Source organism: Betta splendens, chromosome 22 (genome assembly GCF_900634795.4).
Source record: "Betta splendens chromosome 22, fBetSpl5.4, whole genome shotgun sequence".
Lineage (NCBI taxonomy): Eukaryota > Metazoa > Chordata > Actinopteri > Anabantiformes > Osphronemidae > Betta > Betta splendens.
The window spans coordinates 12,389,337-12,406,831 of record NC_040900.2 but is presented as its reverse complement, the minus strand read 5'-3'; the positions used below and the strand labels follow the sequence as shown (position 1 = coordinate 12,406,831).

Here is a 17,495-nt window from a genome sequence, read left to right as displayed (position 1 = left end):
AACACACTCCAGAGCAGATAGAGTAACTGACATTTGAGGCAAGTGTCTCCTTAAACACACATTTCATTCAGGCCTTGCTCTCTCGTCAGTAGCTGTTTCCAAACCCAGCGTGTCGTCACAGCAGAAACTGGTTCTTTGGTCTTTTAATCTGTTTTCTGTCTTATTTTGACCAACGCAGATTTTTTTTGTAACTCTATCTCAAGAGTCTTGTGCTTAAACTCAACTTTGACTGAGACTCAGCAGTTCAGTTACTGTGCTGCCATTAGAAAAGTCTTAGGAATAAATACTTTTAGCCAATTTAAGAAAATAGGACAAACCAAGACTAGTTTGTAGTTAATACAAGTGGCACTAATAACTTTAAGAATACAGATCTGTTCATTTCAGCGAACAAATATGTGACAGGGAGGAATGTTGCCTGTGGGAGACGTAGAGGCAGAGCACACGCTGATATCATCAGCAACATCAAAGGCCTAATCTCGCCAGGGAAACTGCCATTTCCTGTCAAATACATGGCTTGTGACACGGTGGTTATGCTTGTGATCAGATAGAGAGGCAGGAAGATGTGAGGGAGGCAAAGAGGAGGCAGGACGAGGTGCACCGTGTGAGAACGACCTTGGCAAAAGAGCAACAAGAAAGAAAGGAGAAGCTAAAGCTTGAAAGGCTGAAAATGAGCCGAAGAATAACAAAGGCAGTCGTTATCGGCGACATCCTCGTCAATTAGCCAGATGCAGCCGGGCTCCGTCTAAAGCACCGTCCCACACATCTGCTTCACACTGACACCTCAGGCATCACTTTCTCAAACACTCACCCACAAATAGAGTCCATGACCTGTTCATCTCTTCTCAAACCCCTCTAGTGTTAGAACCGTGATCAGTTATTGATCAGATGCAACATAACTGATAATTCACTGAGAAACTAACCTAAGCTGTTTTCAGATGTGCACTGCAAAGGATCCAAGGCTGAATATGTGATCAAACAGAAGCAGTGGACCCTGAGGAAAACGTGAACGAGGAGGATTATGGCGCTAATGAGCAACAATTGGCCATTGTTGCTGTAGATGGGCCTTAGTTGGTGTCACACCTGGATGAGTGAAAACCAGCTGTGTCATTAGATGCGCGTGAACAAAAACAACTGAGTCTCTGTTGAGCTTCTGGCTCCCACTCCGTTCACGGGTTGATTCTAAAGGGAAGAATTCAACTCATCCACCCAGGATGCATATTGTTTTTTTATCTGTGTTTGTATTAGCTCAGCCATAGAAACGTTCACCTGCCTCACACGGCAGAAAAATACAGCAAAATAAATAATACAGAGAGAAAATGGGTAATGTTGGGTTTGACTACACTATGTGATAAATATGAAGAAAATCAAAGCTACTGAAAAGAAGCAGGATAATGACTTCAAAATAAAGGAATAAAGGACGAAGTGAAGACGTTGGTCTCAGCTTAAAATGGTTTTTAATGGTGCTGTGAGCGTTTCCATTCAGAGCCTTTGTATGATACATGAGCTCAGATGAGTCACGCGAGGGGTCATCCATAAAAATGTCAGGAGGAGGTGGTGAGTTATGGCCACAGTAAATCTCCCTTATGTTGGGAAGGTGAAAGCTGTTTTCCACAACTGGCAACTATGCGCAGCTATGTGCTATGAAGAATGACAAACAGTGGGTTTGTGCAAATAATTTGAGTTTCACAAGTTAGAGGTATGTTTTAAAGCCCAACATTGGGCGACTGATAGGGATTTTGGGGTTTAATCAGTGATTAATAACCACAGATATAATATATAACGACTGTAGTATGGACAGTTAGTCGCTAGGTTAAACTAAATCCTGTGATGTCATGATTTATGATTTTCTTGCAGGACTGGCTGTGATGAACCAGTGTGTGGGGTGATATTATGTATTTACTGAAGGGACTGACAGAAAAACACCAGCGTGCAAATGAATAATGACACGGAATGATTCAAATATTTGTCTGAGGTCCTGTCAAAATGTGTTTACGCAGGCATGACGGCACTAATGTTGGTAAAAATGATCTCCCATGTATTATTATATGTCACATCCCAGATGACGTCATGTAATGTTATAACGACAGTGATTCCAAATCCATTTAATAATGTCAAGGTTGGTGTTGTTGTTCTGGCCCTCATTTAGTATATTAACAAAAAAACAGACTGAAATAAACCCTCATCTTTAGTATTATTATAATGTTACTTTACCCAAGAAATGCGCAGAATGACCTTTGACCTTTGGCTACATGTACTGTATAAGAAACACAAACTCAGATGAACACACACTTCATAGAGGCGTGATCTGGCTCCAGCTCAGGAGAGAGCATTTAAAACCCACGGGTGGTCCATCTGTCGGCCACATTTAACCAGGAGACAGAGAAAATAACCTCATATTTATAATTATCAGCCACCTCAGAGCTGCTCTGTGTCACCTGCTTACAACAGGAGTTTAAAGAGGGGACGCTCCTGTGATGTTGGGTAGAGACGGCTGAGAAAGTGGGAGCTGCTTTATCTTAGGTCGTCCAGTTTATAATGAGTCTGGTGCATTCCAGCGCCTACAGGCTCACAGTAAGACAGAGGGTGAAGCAAAGAACCTGAAATACAAAATGGCTGCTGAGTCTGTGCGCACGTACACACTCGTAGGACCACTATGTTGGTGGAACTGCAACGATCGTAGCCAGCAGCCGATCACAGCCGGGATGCAACACTTCACTACAGGGCTTTCATTAACTCACTGTAGGTCTGTGACAAGGCCTCTCAGAACACAGTCATCCTGATCCAGAGTCAGTGATTAGAGCGCAGGGTGCGAGTGGTGCAGGTCCTGGGAGTGGGTTCCACTCCTGTGGTTCCCACCTGCCTGTGTGGTGGGTTCTCCGGGTTCTTCAGGCTACAGTAAGTTACTGGAACTGGAGACTGCAAAGCACCAAATTAGTGGAAATGTTGTCTGATTATGTGTGTTGTCGTTAATCCTCATTTAATGACTCTACATCTCAGTCATAATATTTGACCAGTTTTTCAGTTTCTCAAGTTCTTGATAAACAACACGGGGTGGAGGCTGAGCAGAAGCCAACCACACTGTCGCTTTAGTCAGCACAATCGACACTGGATCATTTCTATTAATGAAGTAATGTAGGCGGCTTTTCATACGCAGCTGTGCACCTACTCACACACAAATGGGCAGGGACGCACAAAGAGAAGCCATTACATGGTCCAGTGAGTGCAAAAGGAGAAGTCGCCACGGAGGAGGTGAGCTGTGCATATGCATGAACATCACTGCAATTAGCTGCACGTGTGCTTGCTACTGCTGCAGTAATGTTGCACATTATCATTTTAATAATGTTCATTATATGATATTATAATGAACATTTTATGTTACATTAAAACATACATTTTATTGCTAACATCAATATTGAGTCAATGTCTTTTTCTGTTTCTTAGATGAATATATTGTTCATTTTGAGCCTTTTTAGTGATTGTTCATTTCTCTGGTTGGTCTCGATAAGTTCTAATCAGTTTCTGGCGTTTTTTGTGTTTGGGGTCTTGCGTGTTTTATTTGTTTATTACAAACTGTGGCTATTCCCATTTGCCTTTCTCTATGTTTTCACTTTGATGAGAGTAAATAAAGGAACCTCACATACATGAGCTCCAGCTACAGACCCACAAGCTCCGGATGTAAGCTGACCCTGGGTCTGTGCCCACTCAGCATATTAAAAATATTTCACTATATATATACATATATATATATCTATATATATATATATATTTATATATATATGATGTGATGTAAAGGATGATTAGTTTGTGGCTAATGACACATGATGCGTGGATTTGCCTGGTTGAGGTAATAGGTAAAAGCATAACAATGTGAAGGAAGCGCCTCCACCCAAACATTCTAACACATATCTTTATTATGACTCTCATTGCACCAGAAGAACCACTTTGCAAGATTTACTGTGATGCCTCCATATTGTGAACAGCTGTGATGCTGGTGGCATCCTGATATAAGTGGAGAAAGAGACGTGAGGCAATAGACAATGAAATAGTAGTGAAATAGTAAATCCTCAAGCCTCTCTGAAAAGACTGCAGCGTGAAACCGGCTGAGGAGCAGGAGCTGAGCAGAGCGAGTACGTAAAGATGGCTGTGGTGACAATTGGGGAGAGGAGGGGTAAGGAAGATAACCATCAGTAATTTCAGCAGGCTGGTGGATTTCCATTTGTTCGGCGGATTGACCAATGGTGCGCTGGGATGTCTGCGCTGAACGAGCGTGTGGAACAGAAAAAAAGCAGCGGGAGGAGGGGACGGAGCCACTGAGGCATTAACTCCAAAGAAGAAAAGGAAGAGGTGCTGCCATTTTGATGGCATTCTGAGAGGAGAGGCTGAGCTGCTCACACAATGGCTTCACACACATACACACACGCTGATCAGAGTCCACTGATACTGGGTGTCAGCATTTAAGGCTTTCTGAGGCATCCTGCATCATTTTCATTGGTACAGACAAGAAGAAACGCTAATGCTAACGGCTAACGACTCACTATGAAGGGCTGTGTGGTGCAGACGTCTAACGTCTTTAGACTGTCTCTGGCAGCAGCAATGTCACCGATTCAGCAATGAACCTCCAGCTTCTATGCGTGTGCTACGTTTTATCTTGTTTGCGTTCCTCTACATTCAGTAAGTGTGTGCGATGTGGGTCCATCATCTGTTGTAATCTGACGTGACTGGACGCTACTGCTGCACACAAGCTCAGTGCAACGAGGCCTCGTTCAGGAGGAATCTGGGATGATGACCTGTTCGTGATGGGACGTGCTTCACTGCTCGACCGTTAACAAGAACATCGGTCCACAATACTAACACTAAACCATCACCATCAGCAGTAAAACGATCAAACACATATCAGTAATATGTACTGTATCAATGGATCATTTTTATTCGCAAAACTGATCTTTGATTGAAGAAAGAAGCCACACATCCATCAGTTCTATGACTTTTTAGCATATGTGTAAATGCTGCATAAACAACATATGAATGAATAATCTGTATGTTGGACTTATAACTGTGTGTAGCGTGCTGGGGGTGTGAACACATGACGGGAGCAGCCATGTGGACACGCGCATACGTTCACATGTGCACATCTTCCCACACCCTGACACACACATCCATAACTCTCTGAAGCATGACAGCAAGGTTGGCTCAGCCCCTGGGGGCTTTTCATTAACTGCCCAACATATTGCCCCTCACCCCCGGCCCAAAACACACACACACGCACCTCCTTATTGGCTATTATCTGGGCTGTCTGAGCCTGTCTTGATTCCTAATGAAGGGCCACGGTTGCCATTTCTCAGCTGATGGTCACCATGGTTACGTGAGAACAGAGGAGGAGGAGGAGGAGGAGGGGGTGGTGGGGGGCCATATTTAAAAGAGGCAAGAGTGAAATCTGATGGAGAGAGTGGGAGAAGAAGAGGTGGAGAGGTGTTTGGATGCTAATCAGACTTGATGGGTTTGTTTTTACTCCTCGTCCAACAACACAAAAGTAAAAACCTAAGTAAAAATGACAGATGACAAATTTAATGTTAAAATTATGGCAAGGCCCAGATTAATTACAGAAAGTTCAGTCAAAACCACTGTTTATCCTGCAAATCACTGCTCCTCTTGGTGTCAAGACAAGCTCTGGTTTGGCCTCTAGAAATACGAGGCTGCAGACAAAGGTTTTCTTTTCCTTCGTTCATTTCCTTTTGCTGCTTCTCTGCATTTGCCTCACAGTAAATAACACGTTGATATGTGAGCGGCCCACCTACTGTAGCCTGTCTCCCCTGGCAGTCACCGCTTCTTTCTGATTCCTAATCAGGCTCATCTGATGGACGGCTTGTCCTTTACGTCAAAAACATAATTGCATTTTGAGGGGGACAAATGACACAAGGGCCCGATTAATCACAACAGTAAACTCATTTCTGAAAGACACTTGTGAGGGGGGCACTCGTCACTATCTGCGAGCAGGAGCGTCCGTCTCCAGCAACGAGATGTGGCAGCGCTAATGCTGCCTGCACGCTGCGGCGTAATGAGAAGACGTTGAGGTCAGGATAATAACACACCTGTCAGCCTCCGCGCAGGCCTGCAGCCAGCGGTGTGTGTGTGTGTGTGTGTGTGTGTGTGTGTGTGTGTGTGTGTGTGTGTGTGTGTGTGTGTGTGTGTGTGTGTGTGTGTGTGTGTGTGTGTTTCACTATTTTAAAACTCGTACAGGGAACAGAAAAGATGATTTCAGTGGATACTTTCACGAGGAGCAGCAGGGATCATGCCTCCTCATCTCCTGTGATCATCGGGGCAGAGTTGAATGTCTAGTCTATGGTTGCTAAAGGTGCAGTAACACAAATATTTCACACAGCTCCTAGTTTAGTGAGAATGTTGATGGCTTTTACTATGGAGGATGCCTCCAGATAAATTTAATAATTAATTCTATTACTCTAACTGTACAAATAGTGATTTACTTGACTTCCCCGACCATCAAAGGGAGGATGAACTCTCCACTTGAAGCATTAGCCATTTTACGGCCTTGTTTGTCCACACACACACACACGTGGGCCTTTGTGTCGCTGTGAAGTTGACAGGTGCTGGATGGTGGTGGGGGGGGGCTCCGTTGGTGAGCAGGCCCATCACACACAATGGGCCTCGGCGGGCCTTCCTGAGGCTAAGTGGCGTTAACCTCTCCCTCTCATGGGGCCTAGACAAAGGCCCCCAAGGAGCGGTAATAATCACCTCTCAGCCTCCCCCTTCACCACAATGCTCCCGCTGCAGCCTGTGTGTGGCTGTGCAGCAACATCAGATTCCTCCAGGAAATGGCCATCAAAACAGGAAATAGTAGGATATTAATGAGCAATCTCTTAGAATGAATGACTGGGGTTCAAAAACACGATTGTGTTCTCTAATAAATCAATTCAATTGACATCTAAGACGGATGTCTCATATTTCTGATACTGTACGTGTTTATGCCAGAGTGGAGGTGCCGATAAATCGGTGGCAGTGTGTGTACAAATACACTGGATGATGTATGGAGCCTGCTGTGTGGGGGCAGCGCTGGTGTGTAGGAGCACACGCTGCCTTGATTCACTCATTTGCTCCTCTGTTCCCTGGTTTCATTCTGAACCAATGCATTTCACTCCCCTGTCTGTCCTTCACACCCGTGAACACGGGCGGACATGATACAGGGTGTGACACTGCTCTTGCAGTAATAACAGTCATTTGTGGGCTTAAATAAAATATTTGGCTTACCTTTAAATCGCTATGTAAAACAACAACAGAGGGAGCTTTGCAGATTGATTCAAAGCCGGATTCATTAAAGTAGAACTTAAAGGGAGAAATCGAGGATGGGGCAGGAGACGGAGAGGGGCAGGGGATGGAGGGAGGGATGGGGCATGGGATGGGGGGGGGGGGGGGGGCAGGTGGGGGTGTGGGGGTGTGGGATCTGGAGGCGGCGAGATAAGGGAGCGCTCGCGTTCTGACTCGTCATGTGACTGGGGTGTCACCGTGTGCGACTGGGCAGCTGAGATAGGGCTGGAGCCCACTGCCCTAATCTCCTCGGTAAACACACATGCATACACTCAAATCCACAAAACACAGCTTATCAACGATCGCATTTACTCAGGCAGCGTGTTCATCAAAGCCTGCAAGCTCAGCGAACCTCCACGTTTTCAGCTGAGAAGTACGTTTAGGTGCGCCGCAGAGGGAAGCAGGTTCAGGGTCCCAGTGGTTGATGCTCATGTCCTTCTACAGAGCATTATAGAGTCCAGTTTGTCTCACTACACTGTTATTAACGTACTGTATGGTTGAGTTTAGGCACAGAACTGAGTAAACCATCAGTAACTTAACATTTCCATCATGCTTTGTATTTAATAATTCATTTATTTATTATTTACTTATTTTATTGCTTCTAAAGTTTAGTTATGTAGAAGTGATCACAAAAAGATCAATCAACTTATATCAAGGGCAAACTATCTATCTATCTATCTATCTATCTATCTATCTATCTATCTATCTATCTATCTATCTATCTATCTATCTATCTATCTATCTATCTATCTATCTATCTATCTATCTATCTATCTATCTATCTATCTATCTATCTATCTATCTATCTATCTATCTATCTATCTATCTATCTATCTATCTATCTATCTATCTATCTATCTATCAGCATGAAAACACAAACCGTGAACACCACCGTGACTGTAAAATTTATGTTTTACTACTGTTCTACTTCATGGATCATATACTGTAAACAGGTTGAGTCATAGCAGTAACTAAAGGATGAACTCACAACAAACCCCAATTGAGCTACTGCTCCAAGGATCAACTGCTGAAAGAAGAACAAACTAGACTAAACTTGACTAAATCAGAATAAATTAGGAGTAAGTGCTGTCTGGCACCTGATGAGGAGCAGTGACAATATGAAGTTTGACTTCAATCAATGGAAGAACCACCGGTCTTAATGTGTAAGACACAACAGAGAGGATCCATCCAGCCAATAAAAGACTGCGCTCCACATCTGGGCTGGTGCTGGCTACACACACACACACACACACACACACACACACACACACACACACACACACACACACACACACAGCTCAGAAGGACATGACACACAGATAATGTGTGGACAGTGTCATCCTGCCACTGCTCCCTGACTATGGGCTGCAACACCAGATGAAGCTGCTGATACGCTGCACAAAGGTCCCACTGAGAACTGAATAATGTGAAGTGGGGTTGTACTGCGATGACAGCAGTGTCACACTCAAGCAAAGCTGAAGCAGAAGCCAAAGGAAGGAGCTGGGCCTGACTGTGTGTAGGTTCAACCCAAAGGTGTAATAAATCTGATATTGCTCAAAGCTAGAATATTCAGTTCTTTAAATACTTAGAAAGTTTAATTTAAATGCTCATGTGTTTATGTGTTATGTTTATTTATTTTTCAGTTTCTCTTCTTCCTGTTGGATTTTAAAGCTACAATACAATACATCACAACATTCTATCACAGAGACTGGAGCATACAGTAGCATCAGAAATAAAGGAACAGCACTGGTATGATTTAAATCTTATTTTGTTGAACAGATTCCAGTTCATTTATGTCAATAATAAATCTTCCATATGCACATAAATAAGCGTTCCGCAGGGTTCTGTGCTTGGTCCAATACTGTTTGGTCTATACTGTACATGTCTCCTCTAGGTAAGATTATTAGAAAACACTCCATTGCTATGCAGATGATGCTCAGTTAAATATGTTTATGAAACATATGAAACAAAAACCAAGGTTTTATCTAAGGCCAAAACACCATAGACAAATAGGATCAGACGGCTTGTCTGGATGACATAATGTTAGCTTCAGGTTTTACTGAGTCCAGTTGATCCAAGATGCTGCAGCCAGAGTCTGACTGAACTCAGGAACAGAGCTTGTCTGCATCTCCTCACTTGATGATCAGCTCCATCCTGTCTTCCAGACCTCATCGCTCCTCGTGCTTCTCTCTCAGAGCTGGTCTACTTGTGGTTCTATAGGTTCTACATGTAAAATAGAGGCAGAGCCTTTAGCTGCCAAGCTCCTCTGTGGACCCAGCTTTAGGTCAGGCTCTACTTTAAGACCAGGCTTAGAACCTTCTTCTGTGGTAAAGCTTCGAGTCAGAGATGCTTCAGGTCACTTTGAACATGCGCTCTAGAGTAATGTACCAGAAAATCAAAACCTAGGCTTTTAGATTAACCCAGCAGGATAAATTAGGAACTACTTACAGTAGATAGAAAGTGATAGCATTCAACTTAAGGAAGTTATAGAAGTAAACTGTAGAATGTCTAGAAGTAAATTTTCTACCAGAGAGCACCAAAGCATTGAGCAGCAAAGGTCTCAGTAAGACAAAGTTAGTTCATTTATAGAATGATCACAGAATGGAAAATAATAATTAAAAAAAACACTAACCCATCACTGGACCTGACATCTAGAACTCTGCCAAGTCAGATGTAGTTTATTAAATGGATCCTGTGCTTTCTAAAGCTCACTGGTACAGTACATCATAACTGCTACAGATGAATGGATGGAAGGATGGCGTGTTTGTATGACGTCCTGCACAGCCATTCACATACAGGAAGCATCTTCATTCATCATATAACCAGAAGTACTGTACAGTACAGTATGTGCGCATGGCTGCCTGACCAATATTCTATTATTGATGCATCAGTCAACTGCTGTCTGTGCTCTCACTGACTGAGGGCAGGTCATCTGGAAGCACAACATGACACGTGGGGACAAACACACACTGAAGGTGTTTGTCAGTGAATATAGATTTTTCTGTTTCATGTTGTTTGGTGTCATCACAAAGACTCATGGGATGAAACACATATTGTAAGTGCTTTGCTTCCATGATGCTCCAGCTGTAGGGTCAAAAAGTGTAACATGGGGCAATATTTTGATCTGCTTTGGGCTGGAGGATGTTACAGTATAGCATTACTTTATTACAGTTTTTCTCAGTCGCTTTAGTACAATTCTCTGATCAGAATTGAAATTTGCAAATATGTGTGTGCATTTCTCAAAACAAATTGTACAAACAGCAAAACACTGTAGATTTCTTGCAAAAGCCTGTAACTTGCTCAAAATCTTTAGTTCATCTGTCAAAACTAAGTTTTTATGTAATTGAACATGTCAGTGGCATCAGAATGTCATGTCCTTGTGTCATTGTCTGCGAACAAGACAGTCAAATTACTTAGTCATGTTGTCAATATTACAGTATAGTTTGGAGGGAGGTTCTGACATAAACTATGGCTACAGTTTGGATGAAAATTACTGTAAAATGTAAGTTACACCTTTTTGTTTGATTGCAAGAGACTGGACAATGGCAGCCAGGAGGGTCATTTGTTTATGTGGCTGGTGATTATTACTTTCCATCCTGATGCCTGATGGTGTTGGAGTGATGAAAACTCACATTGTCCCAAACTATCACACAGTTTGGCAGGTGATCTCCACTCTGACCCCTCTCTTCTTCAGAGTTGAGATCTCTGTAGAAAGTTTCTAGAAAGGTGATAAGATGCTCTGTGTATGGACCAATTATGGGAATATGAGTAAGCACACCATTGTCAGACATAGAACATTGTGTTGTGCTCCAGCCATATATAAATACTTGCCAGGTAATGGTTAATGAGATGCACCTCTGTTAGAGAAAGTCAAGCCACCTGAGAGCAATTTACCAAATCAGGACAGATTTAGAAAAAAACATATAATGGAGATGTATAGAAACATGTTTGTCACATTATGACAACTTGGTCAACCATTTTGCAGTTAATGACTTATACGATGAACTACTGACTAGATGTTTTGAGGAGTAAGACTATTACTGTACACAGTGAACTATATAATACATTTTGATCAACATGACATAAACAATTGATAATGTAGCAAAGAGCAGGGAATTGTACAGAATCATTTGAATGCATGTACCAAAGCATTTGCAACTTGTTCAAAGTAGTGAGAAACTGCTTAGATTATCTGCACAAGTGACATCATGATGTGAAGATTGAACAAATAGTTTTTAGAATTTCAGTCTGATCTGAGAATTGTACTAAAGCGACTGAGAAAATAAAATGTAACCAATACTGTGCTGGTTTAACTCTTAATGAGGCTTCCATAATGAAGTAGATGTGAAACATGTGATCATTTACAGTGTTGGAGTGAAATGTTCTTCTGTTCCTATACTTTCTGAGATTTCCTCCATACTCCGTATACCAACAACACACAGGTCTGTTACTGAGTTCTTTTTACAAAATCGGTGCAAAATAAAACACAAAGACACAACTTAACTACAAAATCAGAAAACCCCAGCAGCACCGTGTATCCTGCAGGTATGAGTCAGGAAGAGACGACTTCTACTTGGTGTAGCTCCAAGAAGGACAGAGACGTTGTGTCAGCATGTGCGTGCGTGCGTGTGTGTGCACACGTTTGGAAACGGTCCCAGACTTGGACGGTTCCAGTTCTCATGTTCACGGTGTGTTACCTCATCAACACACCCACAGCGGAGCAGCACTACAGGTGCAGGGCCACAACAGCAGAGAAGTAGACAGGCCAGGCTACTGTAGCACACGGTCTGCGGACACCCAACAGGGCAGCACATATTAATATACAGGCAGCATAAATATATATAGAGAGAGCGAATATATATAACATAAACAAATTGTATCTTGACATTTTGCTACTGTTCAACATACACGTGAGACCAACATGAGAGACACCAGTTCTGATTATAAAGTGACCTATAATAGAATCATCTGACATCACTATGAAACAATGACAAACTGTGACCAACACATTATCCAGCAGTAGATAAGATCTACTGTATGTGATCCATATTGAAACCACGTCTGCTCATCAGCCTCACACCTCCACCAGGAACACGTTTCTATAAGAAGCCAACAAACGTGGCACAACCAGACACGGAGCCCATCCACCACTTGCTCCGTTCCACAAATACCATTTAGTGTTGTTTTTATTCTCTAGTCCTCTAGAAAAAAGTATAGATACATATTTTATTAGAAATAAAAAGGAGTTATGAATTGCTGAAGAGTAAATAAGCCATTTAAGAAAAATGTGTAAAAGGCAAATGTTGAAAAAAACCTGCTGGAAGCTGGATGCAATTAAATGGCAAAATTATTTTAATTACTTTACAAAATCACAGACACAGGGTGGCATCAAAGCAAACAACATCAAGTCTGCACTAACTAATCATGAACAAACAAATAAAAAGATTTAAATAATAATCACTGCAGGATCAGGAACTAACAACAGTCAGAGACTTATCTAACATATATTATGATGGTTTAAATTGTCTTTACTTGTCGTTGGCTGCTAATATGAGTCAACAAGGAATTCATGGTAATTATATTCAAATATAATGAATAACTTTATAATGAATAAATTATTCTCAGTATATATACTTTGTTTTGTAGCTTGTAGCCTCTTATGGGTAAAAATAACTTACCCTGGGTCAAATTAATCCGGGATAAGTGTTTACACACAGGTGACACAGGTGACAGAATAAACCTTCATAGCAACTTTATTGGGTTTAACTGTTTAAAATAGAGGAAAATCCAGGCTTAACCCTTCACCGTCTGACGTGTCCTGTTGCGTGTGAAACTAGATGTACTGTAACAATGCTGTAGCTTTGCATCAACTATGTGCCGGAGGGCTAAAAGTAGAGCAGGGCCCTCTCTGTCAAGCTGTTAGAATTATGATGATAATGAGAACATTATCACCCAATAACTAGCTTGAGAACATTCCAATTGTGTAGAGTTATTAGAAATTGTCTTGTTTTTCTTGCTCTGCAGAACCTTTTAGTATCTTTTAAGACTTGGTTCATTAACTGTGCTCTCACTGACCTTGTTTCCAGAAGCACAGCACCTGCAGAAGCATCAACAGCAGACAAAGGTAAAGTCTAGCTGACGCATTAAGCAGAGCGTTCTGTGTGTGTGTGTGTGTGTGTGTGTGTGTGTGTGTGTGTGTGTGTGTGTGTGTGTGTGTGTGTGTGTGTGTGTGTGTGTGTGTGTGTGTGTGTGTGTGTGTGTGTGTGTGTGTGTGTGTCGGGGGGATCAGTAAAAGTGCTCCCTCCAGAGAGGACAATAATTACGAGTAGCTGTAAAAGGCCGCCTGTCGTGAAGAACAAACATATGTCACTTCAGGTGTTGATCAAATGACTAATGTTGTGGGTGGAAGGTAATGATCCTAGTATTGTTTTTAAAGTTTCTTCAAAGAAAGAACAACTGCTGCTCACACTGTGATTCTAGAATGACTCCAGAAACGGAGCCTCCACGGCTTCACTGCCCCCAAAAGTCCAAAATTACCAGAGAATAAATGGCTTGGTCTCTCATGACACTTGCAAACTGAACAAGACCCTCAAAATTAATTGCAGCTGAACGACATCAAGAAACATCCTCTGCTCTGATCGATTCAGTGTTTTATCTCCTTCCGCATCGTGACCAGTCATCATTACCACCACACTACATAGCTCTCTATCTAGGCAGGTCTATAATAGCCATAATAAAAATGTGATGAACTGGTGAATACACTGGGATGCATCATGTAATTTCAAACTACTTGACAAACCTCCCAGCAGACGCATAAAAGATGACGTGATCAAATATGGAAAGATAATTATTCCAATGCTTAAAGTACATCCAAGCTTTTCAAAATAGAGCTGTTTAGGCTTGAACATATACAAGGATGTGAATACGAAGCACAGGACGGTTCTACTGCAAAGAAGGAAACATCAGAAGAGACTTGTGATCCACTGTGTCATACCGACCCCCTTGACTTATGAACTGCATTCTGGGGAGGTCTACTGTAGAAACTTCTTACTGGAAGCAAAATGTAATGTTACATGTCCCTGCAAGATTTGGTGCACATCCATGAATAACTCATATTAATGTATTTATTAATAAAGCAAAAAGCTGTAGATGTGATGGAGATAAGTGGTTCTGTAGGTACTGTACTGAAGAGATGCAGGTCTAGACCTGGAGCTAAACAGGAATCCAACTCAATGAATATTAGAGTGGGTGCTGAAGTACAGTAGCAGTTGCGTTCCAGCAGGCTGGCCCCGCCCCCTCTCACCCTGACTCCGCCCCCTCTCACCTTGACCGCTGCTGGGGCAGGTATAGAGGAAACCAGGAAGCACTAGTTGTTGTCTGTGAGCCAATGGCAAATAATCCACCAGGGTGTGTTGGAGGAATGAATGATAATTTCTCCACCTTACAGTGGTGCCACTGCTCCACATGGTGGGAGGATGTGAAGAAGCAGAAAGGAGTCCAGGTAAAGACACAAACGGTCCCATTGTCAGAGCATCCAGTCAGTAGAAGGCATCAGTCAATCTCTGGTCTCCCTGGCTTTTTCATCCACCAGAACCCTCTTCTGACAAACACAAGTCTATGAAGTGATATTTTAGTATTTTAGAGGAAAATATTTAAGTCCTTCATTCGCAGGTCAAAAGCAAAGTAATTTTTTCAGCTGTGGTTTTAATAATAGTTCCATATTCTATTAATTAAATTATTGTACATATATAACGGTAAAGGCAGAATGACACATTGTGGAATAAAGGGAGAAAGAGAGACTAACTAGAGAGAAAGTGGGAGAGAGAGAGGGAGGAAAAGATGAATGATGGAGCCTAAATGAAATGTCACTCCCAGTAATGGGAAAGAGGCCCTGGCAGAAAGCAGGTCACTTCAATTGCAAAGATATACTTAAGCAGCGTTGCCTGGAGCACAGGGCGTTTGACAAAACTGTTAACATCAAGTTCTCTACAGCAAATGAATGGAGGTGGGAAAACAATGCAGCCTGGTATCACACACACACACACACACACACACACACACACACACACACACACACACACACACACACACACACACACACACACACACACACACACACACACAGTATGCAGACATTCAAATGGCACCACATGTCATGCGTTTATACAACTACAGGGCAAATGGAGTCTGGCAGCTGTGCATTGTTTTGCAGCTCAGCTTTGTTGTTTTTCTTAATGACTATCTCAATAGTTTATTGACTGCAAAAGTCACGTCTGCTGAAGTAAAACGTAGAAGAAAACTGCCTCTAAACCTGCACCGTGATGCAGACTTTAGAAATACACACACTGCCCCTGGCACGAATCAATAGCAGGAGGATGAAATGCACTTCAATTTAATTAAGATAACCAGTGCATTCTAGCTCATAATCTGCCTCCATCGTTCTCCCTGCGCCTCTACCCAGGCCGGGGGGGAGGTTGTCACTAGGAATCTGGATTTAATCGTTTCTCAGATCAACGCTGTGTTTTTCTTCCCCAGAGCGTGTTCTCCCCCCCACCCCCACCCCCACCAGGCCCTCTTTGAAATGTCGTCTGGGGACTGTTCTGCTCCTGAAATGTGTTTGCTCTGGGGCAATTGGACTATTGGGGCTGGCGTCTTTAGATGAACTGGTTACAGTTTGCTGTGTGCTTGTGTGTAACAATGCAGCAGTGTTCTGATGGACTGAGCTCTGCTCCGTTTGGACCTGTGAAGACTGGGACTATCAGTGTCATGTCTCAGAGCAGGCGCAGATTTAAAATGTTGTGTTTATATGTACAAATACTGCTTTAAGAAACATGTTTTCATGATCTAAAACTTAGATCATCATTTCTACATATAAACACACGCATAACACCAAACCTAAACTCCCTGTGTGTATTTATCTATATTTATATATTTCATTCAATTTATACATATTTGCTCTGTGATGAAAAACCTGCATCGATTATACAGAACAAGTTTATTTAAGGTCAAACTATTTCCCATTTGATGGTTACACACACACCTGTGTGTTTTATATATATATATGATTGTGTTGATCCTTATATGGGAATATATCCCAGTTTCTTAATATATATATATATATATACCAGAAATTTGTTTTATACAGTAATAATTAGTTTTAACAGGTTTGTTTGAACTCAGTTATTTAGTAAGTTCGTTTTTTTTATTACAAACAACATTGTTTTTTTCTTAGTATATTTATCTAACCCTGAACCACAACGCGTTGTTTAGAAACAGGCCAAACAGGTCCAGGTCTAACAGAGTTACCACTGGCTGTGAATGGTGGTGTTGACTGGGCACCAGTGTAAGATGGGTTATTGCTGGGAGACAGAGGAGGAAATGACGGCACCAAGAAGCAGAGCACAGTAGCTGATATGGAACATGTGAAGGGAGAAATAAGATTGTGTTCATGTAATGGCATTTAATTTGAGACATAGCAGTGTGTGTTTCTCTTACGGTAAAAACTAGTAGTGCTATTGATTTTATCAAATCAATACTGGACCCCGCCAAAATAAGGGTGTTTGCACCTACAGTATGAACAAGCTTGTCTGACTGCTGATTAATATTGAGTATCTGCCGAAAGGGACTCAGGACCAATAGTTAAATTCACCTCAACAGAACCATCCAGAGTCTGTTGAGGTTACACGCTGAGAATTCCCAGTGCTCATCATCTCCTGATTATCAGCGTCTCCTCAAGGTTAACAGGAGTACACAGTAGAGCATCAATCCTGATTAGCTGATTAGCATACTCCCTGCATAATGTAGCTACAATTCATTACCTATTGAGTGAGTTCATTTCTGCTCCCCAGGAGACATCGATTCTCCCCACACAGACACAACACACACAGCTACACACACCTGCTCCAGTCTTCAAATCATAGTAGTTTTTTTTTTTTAACAAGTTACACACAAGAGTGGAAGTGAAAGAATCTCAGATTTTGATTGGTTTATTTACAATTTGACTAAAACTACCATTTCATACATGTGAACGGTGTAATAGTTGACAAAATATGGCAGCAACGTGTCTGGTCAGGTTTGAACACACCTGGAGACTAGTTATTATAGTTTGAGTGAGGCTGAGCGTACTGTGCGTTGATTTGGGACATGATCCACAACCCGTACAAACGCTAAACTAG

The 17,495-nt window shown here is 42.1% G+C and overlaps 1 protein-coding gene across 18 annotated transcripts in view; it reads right to left on the bottom strand.

The window, feature by feature from the left end:
* The window catches only part of nrxn3a (neurexin 3a), a 78,412-nt gene that overhangs the window by 41,591 nt on the left and 19,326 nt on the right, over positions 1 to 17,495 (bottom strand). The window lies entirely within an intron of this gene.